The 15,673-nt window shown below is 47.1% G+C and overlaps 1 long non-coding RNA gene across 1 annotated transcript in view; it reads left to right on the top strand.

The window, feature by feature from the left end:
- The window catches only part of LOC144112670 (uncharacterized), a 197,195-nt gene that overhangs the window by 97,897 nt on the left and 83,625 nt on the right, over window positions 1-15,673 (top strand). The window lies entirely within an intron of this gene.

Raw genomic sequence — 15,673 nt, 5'->3', positions numbered from 1 at the left:
GTTGTAGATGGCCATCGCCAATTTGGCCGGGCCGACTGCGTTGAGGTCGACGGTACCTTGCGGTCGGAAGACGATTTTGTAGTCCTCTGTAGGCAGGCGAGGAAGTGGTCGTTTTTTAGTCGGCGGTGGTGGACGGCCGCGGGGTCGTTGGTCTGACAGGACAGTGGTGGCTGCAGGCGTTTGGGTGTTGGCCGGCGGCGTTGCCGGTGGTGGCGGGCGTCTGTAGCGGCGTTGCATTTCGAGCGCCGTCCAAGTGCCATCGGCCAGCTCCGCGGCGGTAACATCCGTGCCGGTGACTGTGTACTGCATCTTTAAATGCAGGGAAGCGCCGTCGAGGCGAAGCGGGCGTCGCCGCCGCAGGTGGGAGCAGAGCACGCACTAGGCTTGCTGAGCCGTTAGGCCTAGCTCCCGCGGTCGGGCGTTGCCGCAAATCGGCCGTAAAGTTGAAGACACTCGCCTGAAAGTAGTTAAAAGTCCCACAGGTGACGCCGGATGGGTGGCGGGCCGTCCTGTGAAAAATTGGTGGCTGTAAATAGCCGGAAACTGGTGAAATCGCCGGAAAATCGCAGACCGCATATAAGATGCGTCCGCTCGCTCCGAGCGCAGTCGGCAGAAAATCTCGAATTCCGAGGAGAAGGGACACTCGCCACTCTGGTCGTGAAATTTGTTTTGTGTGTTTTTATGGGGTTTAGAGTCCCATAACGACTCAGGCTATGAGGTACGCAGTAGTGGATAGCTGCAAATAATGTCGACCACCTGGGTCTCTTTACCGCGCACTGACATCACTCAGTACATGGGCGCCTTCTGCATTTCGCCTCCATCGAAACGCGGCCGCATCGGCCGGGATCCAACCCGCGTACTCGGGCTCAACAGTCGAGAGCACTACCCGCTGAAGCACCGCGCCGAGGATACGGTCGCAAAATGCAAGGGAGACACTCAAAGAAACTAACATATACGCACGGAAAGGACGCCATGTAAAGGGCTCTCGACGACAATAGCGTTCATACGAGGTGGATGGGTCGCGGGTCACACCGAACATTAGAATAATGGCAGGCAGTAACGTTAAATGGCGCATTGGAATGTTACATTAATGGAAAAAATTATTAAACAACATTATGTGTTATAAAGAAAGCATTAGTTCAACATCCAGAGTGCACAGTATTTTGATATAGTGACTTTTTGAGGTCAATATGTTGTTAAAAATTAGCATACAATGTTATATGTGGTGCCAAAACATTATGTTAATGTTCCAAATGAACATTGTTCTAATACAGTCCTCTAAACGTTATTACAATGTTGGAATCATAAATATAAACAAAAGTGCAATATGTTTGTCCCAGACCTTTCATCACTGTTCTTACAGTAAATATAATATTTGATTAGCGGTATGTTGCAACTAAATCTCTTATATTGTGCCTGCCATACATTCTATGCACAGCTCCAATATTTTTTTAGGAAGTTTTTTTTATTACCCATTCGTCACTATTACTCTCCAGCCACCCGTTGGTAACGGGTGTATAGGCTTGACATGACAGTACCCGCTCGGAGGCGAATGTATGATTTGCATGCTGTGCTGTGTGTGGAGCTCAAGTGCCGCCCCCGTGGTTCGTCTTTGAAAAGTGTCAACTTGTGTACCGTCACAACTGGTGGACCCGCATGCTCGTGGGAGGTTGCTCATTTTAGAGAACGTTGCATTTATTTTTTATTGATTTTATATAGTGCTATACAAACGTTAAATATATAACATTTCAAAAACATTACAAAAGGTACATCAAGAACTTACAATTAACTCTCGACTAAAGCAAAAAAAAACGTAACATTGTTATTATGTTTCGGTCCTACATGGCATCAATATCAGTGGATATGGGTCCAAGATGTGGCGGGAAGTAGCTTACGATTTTTTAGTGCGCGGTAGCAATCGCCTCATCTGGGTTGAAATATGTTTGTCCTTCTATCCCATTTTTTCTCCTATCATTTTTCTCGTGCCCTGACTTTGTTGATGACCATTTGTGTATTTTCTAGGTAGCACCAACACATTATAGCAATGTTACATTTTGATTCGTCGAACATTAATTCAATGTTCTTAATGTATTTGAAAGTCCGATTCTTGTTCGGGTTACATTCATTTTCATTAGTGTATGACACCTATCCCACAGAAGTGGCGTCGCTCTATCTTTCTTTCTTTATTCTATTCTTTAAAGAATAAAGAATAAAGAAAGAAAGATAGAGCAGCGCCACTGTGCCGGAGACGAGCCTGCCAAGGATCCACCCAAAGGGTTTTTCATTGTACAAAGATGCACGTGCTGAGAAACACGTGGCCGTGTCGGCTCTTCTTGTGGGAAGATGGTCGGAATCATTTACTCGCTGCCGCCGCTGTGGCGAGGAATCTCACGCCGGAGGGGCACTCAGGCAAATGCACATTCACAATGGTTGCCGGTTCGGTGGCCGGCGTACGAACGTATCCTGATTATAGACAGCGACGAAGGCGAAAACAAGATGCCCTGTTCACTGTCTGCCTCCGTGTCGCTATCTCTCTAGAGATCAAAGAAACAGACAGCCATCTCAAGACGGCTCGAAACACATGCTCGCCGGTGCCCCTGTATGCCTGCAACAGGTCGCCCTTCAGCAGAGCTAACGATGGCGTCTTTTGAGAACGGCGGAACGACGCGTGCCCGGACGCGGCACTTCGCAGGCGTCACCCAAAGCGTGGAAGCAGGGCTGCTTTTACCCTTTTGACTGAGCGCACCAGCGCCCCTGGCGTGCGGCGCTTTCCCCTACGTTGCCGCCATTGACGCAGCCATCACTCACGGTTCGAGTGAGGAGGCGCATCGCAGTAGCACTCAATGCGAGGATGACGGCGGCGATGTGTGTGTGTGTGTGGGGGGGGGGGGGAGGGGGGGAATAGAAGGCTCCCGACAGGAGAAGGCTCGAATGCCTTTTCAGGAAAGAGGGATCTTGTATTCGGTCACGGTGTACGAACATAATGTACCGTTTATTTGGTTTTACTCTGCTTTGTGTTATTGGCCGGGCGCTGGGTTTGAGGCTGTGGTGTAGCGGCCGCTTCGAAAGCAGGATCTGCTCGTTGTCGGTCTCCTCGGCTCCCTGTTAAGTCGCTGACTCGCTGGTCATTAAGAGCGTCCTGGCGTTTGCCAGCGCCCGTTCTCGAAGAGTGCCGGTTATGTTTTATGGCCGTCATTCCCCCACTTTTGCTGTTTCATTTGCTTTTACTAGTTATCACCGAAGCCTAGCTGCGGCGTTCCTTTGTACCTGTTTTTATTACAGTACGGAAAAAGCTCGCGGACCTCCATTTTTGGTGCTTCTCTCGAACACTTTCATATGTGAGAAATAACGTTGCCTCCTTCCCTTTTCTCCGGCAAATCATACCGTAGACGCACTGTAGCCGCTTTCATGGCAGTGTGGCTCTCTGGGGGTTTACACTGTATATACAAATTCGTCCGAAGCGCTTAACAATCGTTCTCATAACCAGAAAATGAAGCAAAGCATAGACTGCTATGAATTACACCATTCCATTAATAAAGAAGCTTATTTGACTTTTCTATTTTTATAGGTAGCCATGCAAAAAATTTATTTGCGGTTGCATTTAGCTGCGTGGGACCAAAATAATTATGTGGTTCAATAAAACTTGTTGCTGGGCGAGTTGGTGACACATGTTTGAAAAAAGATGCAGCGCAAAAAAGACGAGCACGGGAGGGAGACACAAGGACGAACGCTACTAACAACTGGCTTCATTTCCCATAACACATGTCAGTATATGCGTGTACACATCGCATGTGCACATGACACTAGGGCGGCTCTGGGCTTCTTGGCAGAAAAAAGAAAGAGTGGAAATTTGATTACATATCTACAATCGAAGAAAGAACGAGTACCGAAATGTATCATCTGCGAAAAAGGGGAAGGGAGAAAGGGGGGGGGGGGGCAAACAGGCAATGAAGATGCATCTACAGAAAAAACGAAAGAAAAACCAGCACACACTTTTTTAGGCGGTGTGCTTCTTACAGAAACCTTTCCGGAAAAGCTCGCTGGGATGAGAACAAACTTATTGACGCGTCGCTGATGCGCTTTTCTGGAAAGGTTTCTGCAAGAAGCACACCGCCTAAAAAAGTGTGTGCTGGTTTTTCTTTCGTTTTTTCTGTAGGTGCATCTTCATTGCCTGTTTGCCCCCCCCCCCCCACCCCCCCTTCTCCCTTCTCCTTTTTCGCAGATGATACATTTCGGTACTCGTTCTTTCTTCGATTGTAGATATGTAATCAAATTTCCACTCTCTTTTTTCTACCAAGAAGCCCAGCGCCGCCCCAGTGTCATGTGCGCATGCGATGTGTACACGCATATACTGACATGTGTTACGGGAAATAAAGCCAGTTGTTAGTAGCGTTCGTCCTTCTGTCTCCCTCCCGTGCTCGTCTCTTTTGCGCTGCATCTTTTTTGCAAAAAAATTGTGGTCTTATCTTGATTCGTTGAAATGAATCGCATGATGACACTACTGGCCTCGGCTTTCAGTGCACTACAAGCGCGCATGCTTTTTGAGGGGTGGATTTATATAGGCTCGGTTTGTGTGGCGGGGTGGCCGAAATTTCGTCATTTCTGCGAGGAGTGTTCACAACCAAATGTGACTCCACGGGAAGGTGTCGCACTTTTCTTACTAACTGTGGTGGTCTATACTTTTTCCTAAATGTAGCCGGCAATTTATGAGAAAGCGGAAGTTATCGCGATAATATACTGCGTAGATCTCGAAGTTCAAGATAGAAAGCCTCAAGCGTTCCTCTCAGAATTGTTCGCTATCTTGAGCCTGTCATTCACGTCGATGCCATCACCAGCAAGATTACGTCATAGTGTGTAGAGTGCAAAGTTTGCTCGCAATCCTGAATATGAGGAGCCTGAGTGTACTAATCAACTTTTTAGCTCGAGCGAAAAAAATTTTTGTCCAAATTTTCAGGGGGCTGCAGCCGCCCCCTCTAAATATCTACAGTGCTAAGGGCTCTTTACACAAGTGGTCTGGTTTTTAAAACATCACAATGAGCCATCATTGTACAGGCATCACATATATGCAAATGACATTTCAGTGAACAATTCGTGGTTTCTACACGAGCTGGCTTAAACCAGCTTCATTATGCGCTTATGTGAAATACAAGGAAGGAAAAAATGAGCTACACTCGCAAACTTCCTAATACGGAAGGATGGGCGTGGACACACCTCTATCGCTTACAACAATGAACCTTGCTGACCAGCGGAGGAGGCAGGCCTCCTCTCCCAACACGACGAGTTCTTCGTTCAAGTGTTTCAGCATCAAAGTTCCAAGGTGGTACAGTAAAGGGAACATTGCTTTCTGCGGACGTCCCCGCAAGACTGCAAGTCCCCCCCCCCCTTTTACACAGTACATAAGCACCCACACACATTATTAATTCAACAATAAAATCGCGACTGCGACTCTGCCACCGCATGCTCACCTGGAACATGCGTCTGTTCTCCGCCAGGTAGTTACACGCAGTGACCGAAAGCTCTGCGAGTTCTACCTTGAACTATTAATAACTGGACGCTCCACTCCAGTTGTAGTCAACACAGTGCTGTGCGCGTGTGTTTTTATTCCTCCAACATGAACTAATCACGCGCACAACCTGGACACGTTTCTTATTGTGTAAATAGTTTGTGTATACTACTTATCCCAACATCCTCTCTTCCTGTCCCCTCACCTCTTTCACTTCATTTCTCCATTCTGCCTGCTATCCTTTATTTCCGCTGCCCCAGCTAAGGTGCTTCTGTATCGATGGCAGATGCCGGGGCTAGCAAAAATCTTTTCCTTCCTTTTTACTATTATTTTAATAAAAATCCACTTACTAATACAACATGCGCGCTACCAAGCGCCAGAAAGTGCGCGCGACTTGGCATTCAAAAAAGGCATGGTTCAGAGTTCAAGTTCGACCGCATTGCGGACATGAGGCGTGGGCGCCACGCCCCACGCCGCAAGGCGGTTAGCTGTGGGTAACGCTTCCCATTCGCGAAGCCAGGTAAAATTGGATACATGAGCGGGGAGAGAGGCAAAGATTTTTTGCTTACGCCTTTTGCGCACTTTCCTTCGCTGGTCTACATTAAGGGTGCGAAACGCTACATATTCGCAAGTTTCACTCGCGGACAATTCTTTCAAATCACAATCAGGAAGCGTACCTCCAAGTAAATGTAAGGATCGAAAGACATATGCATAGAAAGCTGGCGACTTCTCAGCCGAAGGGCCTTTCCAATTTGATAACTCAAAGAAGCGACGCGATGTTCCCATCAAATATGCGGTGAGTGCTCTTCCTCGGTGCGCTGTGTCTGAGATAAGGTCCCACATGGCCCTTAAGGCCAATACGCGACACAACTTCAAGATCCGGGATGCTGAAGCCACCCATGTCGGTTGGCAGGCGGACAAAAACTCTTGCAACGCTTTCTGCGTGTCCACCTCAAAAGAAAGATCCACACGCTGTGGCCAGCCTCTGAAGGACGCGGCGAGGAGGGCGCGCTATTTTTGCGACGTAGATGAAGGAAGCTGTTATGCTTGTTCTGATAAGATAAGCTCGATAACGTGATGAGCTTGATAACTATATATGAGTCAGATAACAAGTGAGACAGGCTGACATGGAATGCTAATGTCGCTGGCAGGTACTAGCTACGCTACAGCACGCTTTAACAACCACCGCTACAAGATGTGATGGTTTAACTGGCATATTCAGTTTATATGTTTATTAACGTTGCAAGAGAACGGTTCCTCCAATAACAAATAACAATGCATTCTATAAATTGCATCGAGTGGTTAATCGGACGAAATGGGTTTTAATTGCAGTTCAGTGTAGTGCAAACGAATGTTGCAATATTTTATTAGAATAATGGCAGAGGCGACCCATGTCGACACGAGAAACGCTCGGCCTGGTTGCTGAGAGCACCGAAAGACGGTGTCAGGGCTTAGGGGAAAACTGGAAAGGAGGAAGAGGTAAACTTTATTATTAATAATAATAATAATAATAATAATAATAATAATAATAATAATAATAATAATAATAATAATATTAATTGGTTTTTTGGGGGAAAGGAAATGACGCAGTATCTGTCTCATTTATCGTTGGACAACTTTATTAAGGAAGGGGTAATAATAATAATAATAATTGGTTTTTTTGGGGAAAGGAAACGGCGCAGTATCTGTCTCATATATCGTTGGACACCTGAACTGCGCCGTATGGGAAGGGATAAAGGAGGGAGTGAAAGAAGAAAGAGGTGCCCGTAGTGGAGGGCTCCGGAATAATTTCGACCACCTGGGGATCTTAAACTTGCACTGACATCGCGCAGCACACGGGCGCCTTAGCGTTTTTCCTAAGGTGGTGGTGGTGGTGGTAGTGGTTTTATTAAAATAATAGTAAAGAGGAAGGAAAAGATTTTTGCTAGCCCCGGCATCTGCCATCGATACTGAAGCACCTGAGCTGGGGCAGCGGAAATAAAGGACAGCAGGCAGAGTGGAGAAATGAAATGAAAGAGGTGAGGGGACAAGAATAGAGGACAGGGGGAGAATTAATATCTACAAACCATTCACAAAATAAGAAATGTGTCCAGGTTGTGCGCGTGATTAGTTCATTTTATTAAATTCCGAAGGCGCCCAGTTCCTATTTTTTGGAGATTCGGCGGACTTTTTTCGGTGTTTATTTCAGACCAAAATTTTCGGTTGGTTTCTTTCTTTTTTTTCGGAAAATTATCTGCCGAAGAAATATGGTATTTCTTTTCGCTCAGCCCCGCCGCGGTGGCTCAGTGGTTAGGGCGCTCGACTACTGATCCGGAGTTCCCGGGTTCGAACCCGACCGCGGCGGCTGCGTTTTTATGGAGGAAAAACGCTAAGGCGCCCGTGGGCTGTGCGATGTCAGTGCACGTTAAAGATCCCCAGGTGGTCGAAATTATTCCGGAGTCCTCCACTACGGCATCTCTTCCTTCCTTTCTTGCACTCCCTCCTTAATCCCTTCCCTTTCGGCGCGGTTCAGGTGTCCAACGATAACTGAGACAGATACTGCGCCATTTCCTTTCCCCAAAAACCAATTACTATTAACAGGATATAACTAGCGCGGAAACGCAGGAGTATTACCTTCCAGAAAAGAAATTCAAACCGGGTTCGGTACTACTTAAAAACATATGTTATCGCGCCTTAGAAGAGAAAATCACCTGCGCTACTGTTCAGTTTCCTTCATGAACAGGAAGGAAGATCGTCTTGCGTGATTCGACTGTTTTGTTCTCGTTTCATTCGACACAGAATGTAAACGCAAAAGCGAACAGTACCTGTACACAGTACAGTACCCCGACGGTACCTGTACACGCTATCCATCTTTTCTTTTTTTCTTTTTGCGCCAAATGCCTCGCATATATCAGGTGTTTCAGGAAAGCTGATCAATAACTTTACAACATAGGGCTTTTGAGGTAAAGAGAAGCTTTTTGTTGCTTAGTAATACTAGCTTTTGGTGGACGTCAAAAAACAGGCGAATAATTTAACTATTAAACGATTCATTAAATTCTAATAGTTAACTTTTTAACTTTTACCAATCGGCGCCTGATTGCAATTACATTTGTAGCTGGCCTTCAGTGACAGCCATATCAGTACTGTGTTTTGCGTGTTCCTGTCCCCGTTTTCTTGCGCCGTTGTATTCAGTTTATGAAGCCATATCAGTTTTTGGAAAACGCGATTATCCTCGCCGCTCTGGCTCGACAAAATTGTGCCACGCCGTTCCAAAATATATGCACTTTAGTAAAGCATGCAGCCAAAGCAACCCCTCCAAGGCACATGGCTAGTCGAAAAAGCCTAATTTTGTCGAGCCACAGCTCCGAAGTTAATCGCGTCTTCGCAATTCTAAATGCTAATATGGCTACTACTAAAGGCCGGCTGCAAATTTCTAATTCTAATCAGGTGCCTATCGGTAATAGTCAAAAAGTTCACTTTTAGAACTTAGTTCATCATTTTACTAGTTGCCATGATTCTCTCGTTTTTTCACGTCCGCCAACACTCAAATTACTATGCCACAAAAAGCTTCTCTTCACCTCAAAAACCCCATTTTTAAAAATTAGTGATCACCTTCCCTGAAACACCTGGCACATGCCTGGCTGAAGTATTTGCCAAATTTAAGAATTTCTTGAAGAAGTACGACCTTTGTTGGAGCGTTTCACTAAGACAGCACCTTCAATGCGAGCATGCGTGTGGCTCAGGTCTGCTAACTATGATCATAAAACATCCTCGGAGGTCGGGAGACCTGTCCACCGTCGCTACCACACTTGGGTAGCGGATTGTTGCCTTCGTTATGAGGTATACATATGAAGGAAGCCAACAGTCACCGAAACCAAGGAATGTTGATATCCTTATTTTTAATTTGTGTGCAGTTGATAAATAAATACAGTGCTCCCATGCCCCTCTCTATACCTCTGGAGAGGTATTTCTTGTGCATCTGTGATTACTTCGGCATGGTTCTAGGAGCTGGGCAACGCTGGCGGGAAAATTCCTCACGAGGCGCGCGTCTGCCTGGAGAAGGCGATCGCAGCCTGGCATAGTGCCCTACGAAATTCTTGATCGACATCTCAGCTCTCTTCCTACTCTCGGCGGCACGAATCAACAACTGAAGGGGACAGCTGAACTTAGGAGGGCCACCACTACCGAAAACTGGAGGGTCCTGTAGAAATGACGTAATTTTAAAGTTCCTATCCAGGCGTTCGTGATGAGTTGAGTGAACTTAATGACTTGAAATTGGCTTTTATTTGCAGGAACCGATACAGATTAATTCCTGAGGGCTGCGTAAGGCTAGAAGCTGAAAAGCCTGACGAGACCTCAGCCCCCTCACACTGGTAACAGCCTGCATAAGCAAGAATAACATTCTCTGAAATTCGGACATATGTTTTACACAGTTTTCAAATCCAACGCACGAAATACGAGAAATACACAGTAAAACATGTGGGGTTTTTAGTGGGATCAGACCCCACCCCGTGATCGCGTATGCTACCGAGCGCACGCCCACCACGGCTGGCCTTGCTCTCGGGGAACAAAGGAACGACACTCTGGCTGACGCAAACAGGAATTTATTGCTACAGCAACAATAACGCCAGCTACCAACAAAACACGCTAAGGAATCGAGGTTGTCCGACTCACCAGCAAGCTTACGAGCGAATGTTGGCCCGCGCTAGGGCAGGTGATACTTCGCGGCCGGACGGGCCGAGATGCGGGAGAATGTTCCTCAGTATGATGTGGGTGCGGGCTAGTTGGTAATGCATTACGAAAAGCGCGAAAAAAAAAACACGCGGACGCAAGAGAAACGAAGTATAAGCACTAAGAGAATGTTCCTCCCCACGAGGCCTCGCCCCACTGGCGGAGAGCGAAGCGCCGCGGGCGACACGTCCTCTCGCAAACGATGTTCCCCAGGCGAAGAGGATGATGCTCTCTCCCGCGTGCGCAGCAATCACGCCGCCTGTGGCGCTGCGACGCCAGCGCCCTCTCTTGTTAGTTAAGGTAACTATACTCCGCTTCAAACATTGGCTGCGTTCCAATATTCTAGACGTCTAACAAGACGTCTAGTGTGACGTCTAGGAAGCAGTCAACATGTCCATGTATTGGAACTTGTCTACTGCTCATGCCGCCTCGCGGCATAATAATGTAACTAAAGCTTATGAACAGTTGTACTACTATTTTTCACAAACTGAGCAATAACGATAATTAAAAACGTGTTTTCAACAAGTTTACACATATCTTCTGCAATGACTTTGCGCGTAAACCGATCAGGTGTATGTGCGTATCGGTCAGTCTACTTGTAGCAGACGGGGCCGCTCTCCGAAGACGACGCTAAAGAGATATGCGATTATTCTTTTATTATTGATGCTAAACTGTACATGCTCCTCGAACGTGCTCGTCCAGACGGTCCTGCAAACATAAGAAAGAATACGAAAGACTGTAATCAATATGCGCGAAATGCGATACGGCTAATGTACACTGCAACAGGAAAACACATACGTGACATTAAACCTGCTGTCTGCCGTACGTGGCAGTCGGAGACAGCGAGAGACCTAAATACAGCAGCGATCTTTAATCCTGCAGACTAAAATCAATTCGCAACATGCCGGTGTATTCGTTCTGAGAGTGTAGAGATAAAAAAGAATGCACGCGAAAGAGTTGATGCAACTAATACAGCAACAGAAGAACACATTTGTTAACTGTCACGCCAGCCGTCTTAACGCCCGTCGAGGAAACCAACGACAGCGAAGAGTATTCTCTAAAATCAAGGTGCTAATTGAGATCCGGCATCTGACGATGCCGGATCACGTAAACAGACTTACAGCGTCCGCTGCTGTAGCAAAGCTCTCAACTGCACGATTTTCTCCTGCGTGATTCACTGCTATGAATCGCACGTCCACGAAGATTAATTAGCCACTAGTTTGCGTACCAAATAACATAATGGAATGACTCACATTTTTTCTTTCTTATAATCCGTGTACAGTCCGACGCTCGCAAGAGCACGACTCGCTCATTCCGCGTACATCAGCTCCGCCATCTTTAGACAGCAAGTTAGCCTGCATCTATGTGGACTTCGGCGAAGCACTCTTAAGCAGTCTTATGAGACTGCTTCGCCGAGAAATGGAACGCGTCCCAAGATGGCGGCTGTCCGGCTAGACGTCTAAGTAGCCGTCTACTTGGGAGTATTGGAACGCAGCCATTATGTGCAACGCTGTCAAAGCTAGCGCTCTTGTTTGCGCTGCCTGCGTCCGCGACCAAAAAGTAGTGCGTTATTTGTGGTGAGCGAAACATAATAAATGCATCGCCTGTAGGCTTACCACGTGACCCATTTGTGATGAGCTTAATTAAATGCATTGTTGTTGCTGACAACACACTGTCGCTTTCTCGGGCCATAGACAGCTCGGGCGCAGAACAAGCGAGCAGTAACGCACCTCCCTTTATTTTCCCGTCCTGACTACTTCCGTACCCTTCAGAGCGTTGCACCTGATGTATGAAACGGAGTATAACCAGGCAAATTCACGTGGCGCGCCCCATCTTGAGGCGAGGCCATGGGAAGATGCATCGGGGGAAAGCTAACCAAAGGGGAAGTCGTGAGGGAAAGTCCCCACAAACACAACAACACAACACAAATACATTTTGGAGGTTTTATGCTGGAATGAGGGTACAATGTCTTTCTGCAGTAAAGAACTAGTTGATGTCCAACAATTTTCCTGTGTGCCTCTTCTGTGCTTTTGTCTTTTACTTAGGCTGATGAAAAGTTTAATAACGAATCACTAACACGCCCAACTCTCTGCATTACTTGAAGACAAAGTCCTCTTGTTGAAACGTTGGCTGACAGACTAAGGCTCCCCCTCAACATTTGTTCACTTTGTTTAGTGTGGTCCAGAATGCCGTTTTCCTATCCTCACTCTGCAAAGAATAGCGTACCTACGAGATAACAGCAACGAGGGAGGAAAGGGACATCTACGAAACAAACTTAGTTGGACAACATTCCCTTTCGAAGGCATTTGTTGAACCGTACAGCAGCTATGAAGTAATGGCTGTACAAATTGGGGCAGTGTTTTACAGAATCCGGAGATTGTTTGTTGCAGACGATGGAAATAAGCGCAAAAAGGCGGGCTTGGGGCAGTAGTAAAAGTATAGTTAGCCCCCCCCCCCCAACCCCTTCTAAAAAAACAATCAAAGCTAGTTCTTTTCCTACACCTCTCGTCACTAGAACAGCGCAGCTGACGTGTTGCGGCTTACCTTCCAAGCATTTAGCGGGCCAGTACATCTTTCAGAGCTCCTCCACTGAATTTACGTTGAATCGCGTCGTAGTTGCGCTGTGTGTCTCATAATGTACACGACACAACTGTCACATCCACCCTCCTAATTTCTTAACTCACTGCCCCGCAACTTCCCGCAGTTTTTTCCTTGGCCTTCCCTAAAGTATCAAGGTCGACGACCATACAACGTTTGAACACATGCAGCACACATGCCCACAACATAAGTACTGAGGTGGCACTATACGTCCGCACAAGCAATCATCCACCTTCGCAAGCTTTCTTTAAAGATGAAAGCTCTGGATAGCACCTCAGGGAGTATGTCGGCACCTGTAGTGCCTAATGGCTGGCAAAACTTGAGAAATTCAGTGATGAGGATTCATCTACGAAGGTGGCCTTTACCTCACGGAAGCGTGGCGGGGCTTGGAAAAAGTGGTGGCCGCCCTGGCGCCAGCTGCAACAGCCACTGCTGAGTTTTAGAAGTTCACAGAAGGCGGCTTCTACAGTATCTGGGTCAAATATCTCATAGAGCTCTCTAAAATGTGCACAGAATGGAAGTCCATGGATACACCTTGCAGAACATTCGCAACTGGTTCGAAACGAGCGCTGTACTTCGCTACAATGTGCAAGCAGACGATGAAATATGAGCTTGTTGTTGCGCAGTAGAGGATGTGAACTCGTTGTCTAGTTGCAGCGTTCGAGCATGATTCCGTTGGCGCGAGCTCCTCGAGTGCTTCGTCTATGGCCACGTAATGCTGAAAGAAGATCCTAATAGACTTGTAATTTGCAGACCATCTTGTCTAACACAGCATCGAAATGTTGGGCATTAATTTTCTCCGGAGCACGCTCTCACGGAAGAAGTTTATGGTTTGTTTGATTATCCCAATCGTGTTTCGAATTTCACACACGTCGTTCGAATTGCTGATGACGAGATTTAGTTTGTGACTTGCGCAGTGGAAAAATAGTGCCTTCGGGAACTGTTTCTGTATTATTTTGATCACTCCAGCTTCATTTCCAGCCATTGTAGAGAATCCATCGTACCCCGCTCCAACGAGGTTCGAAAGAATCAGCCCGGCATTCGTCTAAAGCTTCAAGATTGCAGTAGCGATGTAAGCGGAGTTTAATTTAATTACTCCAGCTCTACAAATCCCAAAAACTACTCTCGAACGCACACTTAGGCTTCTGCCTTGTCAATAAAGTGAACGCCTATAGACGTCTCCTCTTTTCCTGAAATATCTGCAGTTTCGTCAGCAAGAACGGAAAAAGCAAACGCTGTATTAGCTTCGGCAACTATCTGCTCTCTCAGGATGTCGCCACAGATTGTGATGATCTCGTTCTGGACGCGGACAGGAGTGTACTTAGCATTGCCAGCAGAAGAAGCGAAGTGCTCCTGAAGTCGAGTATCTCCAGCTTCTGCCCGAAAGTCAAGGAGATCATTGAAGACTTCACTATGGGACTGCTTGCCGCGAATTGGCAAGTCATGCGTCGCGCAAATGACAATGGCGGAAACTATTGGAAATAGTTTCTCACGATTCGTTTCAACTTGCTCGTGCAGTGCTCTGTTCAGCTGCTGTACAACGGGTAGCTGCTTGCCTTTCATCACATCCATAAAGTTCTGTGAGGCCGTCATTGCCTCCTGGTGCCATAGGGATTTTACGTGAACCCTGCACGCCTCGTGCATTTTTCTGTAGTTACTGAAAGCGCGCAGGATAAAACTACCTTCAATACCCCTGTGAACACGCGGAGGAAAAGTGACGCAAAAACGACAAAGGGCGCCTTTCGCTGTCGCTGAGTACGCAAGCCAAGGGGCGTAATCTCCCAGCCATTGGTGGCGAAAAGGCCTCTTTCCAGGTGTTACATCCTTCTTAAAGTCGTATGTAACCTTTGGCGACCATGGCTTAGTAAGAAAAAGTAACTTCAAAAGGGCACGGGATGCCAGTGAGTTTAGCTTTGCCTAGAAACTCTCCTAAGTCATATTCTTGAGGCAAGTTAGTTACTTTTTTCTTGCTGTTGTCTCCGGACTTCAATCCCAAGCAAGGAGAAGGACAATTGTCTCGGCTTACTGCGTGACTGGAGCTCGCTGTTGGTGGAGTTCCTTCCATCGGCTACTGTCCGGTGATGAAAGCTTGCATCACTCCGGTCAAATGCTACACCGTTGTCACATGCCACACCAGAATATTCAGGGGCGCAGTTGGATAACGCTTCGTGAGACAACCGCTGACACTTGAAGAAGCGTCGTATGTCCATCATTCGGGACCGCGCGAGACAATGCTGACTATGGAGTTCCTCGTGGTTGATAGTGTTAGAAAATATATAAACATTGAATGGAAGAACAGTTCAACGCGTACGCTGAAAACAAAAAAAATGGCTGTATGTACAACGAAAACTTATTTACCGGATAAATGCACGCTCGGTGCTTCATACACCTCGCTCGATCTTACTCGCGCATCCGCACAGTCGAGCAACCGCACACACACTGCTCGCCGCTCGTCGCTCTCTCGTCCGCTTTATCGACTGTTATCAGCTCCTTTGACAACCGGCCACTTAAAAAGAAAGAAGCCCAAACAAACACAGAGGCGCGCGCACGTGCAATGTCCCTGAGTGTGCACTCTGGGGGCGAAAGGAACGCCGCTCGACTTCCGAGGAGAAGGGACACTCGCCACTCTGGTCGTGAAATTTGTTTTGTGTGTTTTTATGGGGTTTAGAGTCCCAAAACGACTCAGGCTATGAAGTACGCAGTAGTGGATATGTCCAAATAATGTCGACCACCTGGGTCTCTTTACCGCGCACTGGCATCGCTCAGTACATGGGCGCCTTCTGCATTTCGCCTCCATCAAAACGTGGCCGCATCTGCCGGGATCCAACCCGCGTACTCGGGCTCAGCAGTAGAGAGCACTAC

The sequence above is a fragment of the Amblyomma americanum genome, chromosome 1 (genome assembly GCF_052857255.1).
Source record: "Amblyomma americanum isolate KBUSLIRL-KWMA chromosome 1, ASM5285725v1, whole genome shotgun sequence".
Taxonomy (NCBI): domain Eukaryota; kingdom Metazoa; phylum Arthropoda; class Arachnida; order Ixodida; family Ixodidae; genus Amblyomma; species Amblyomma americanum.
This window is presented reverse-complemented; position numbering and strand designations above follow the sequence as displayed.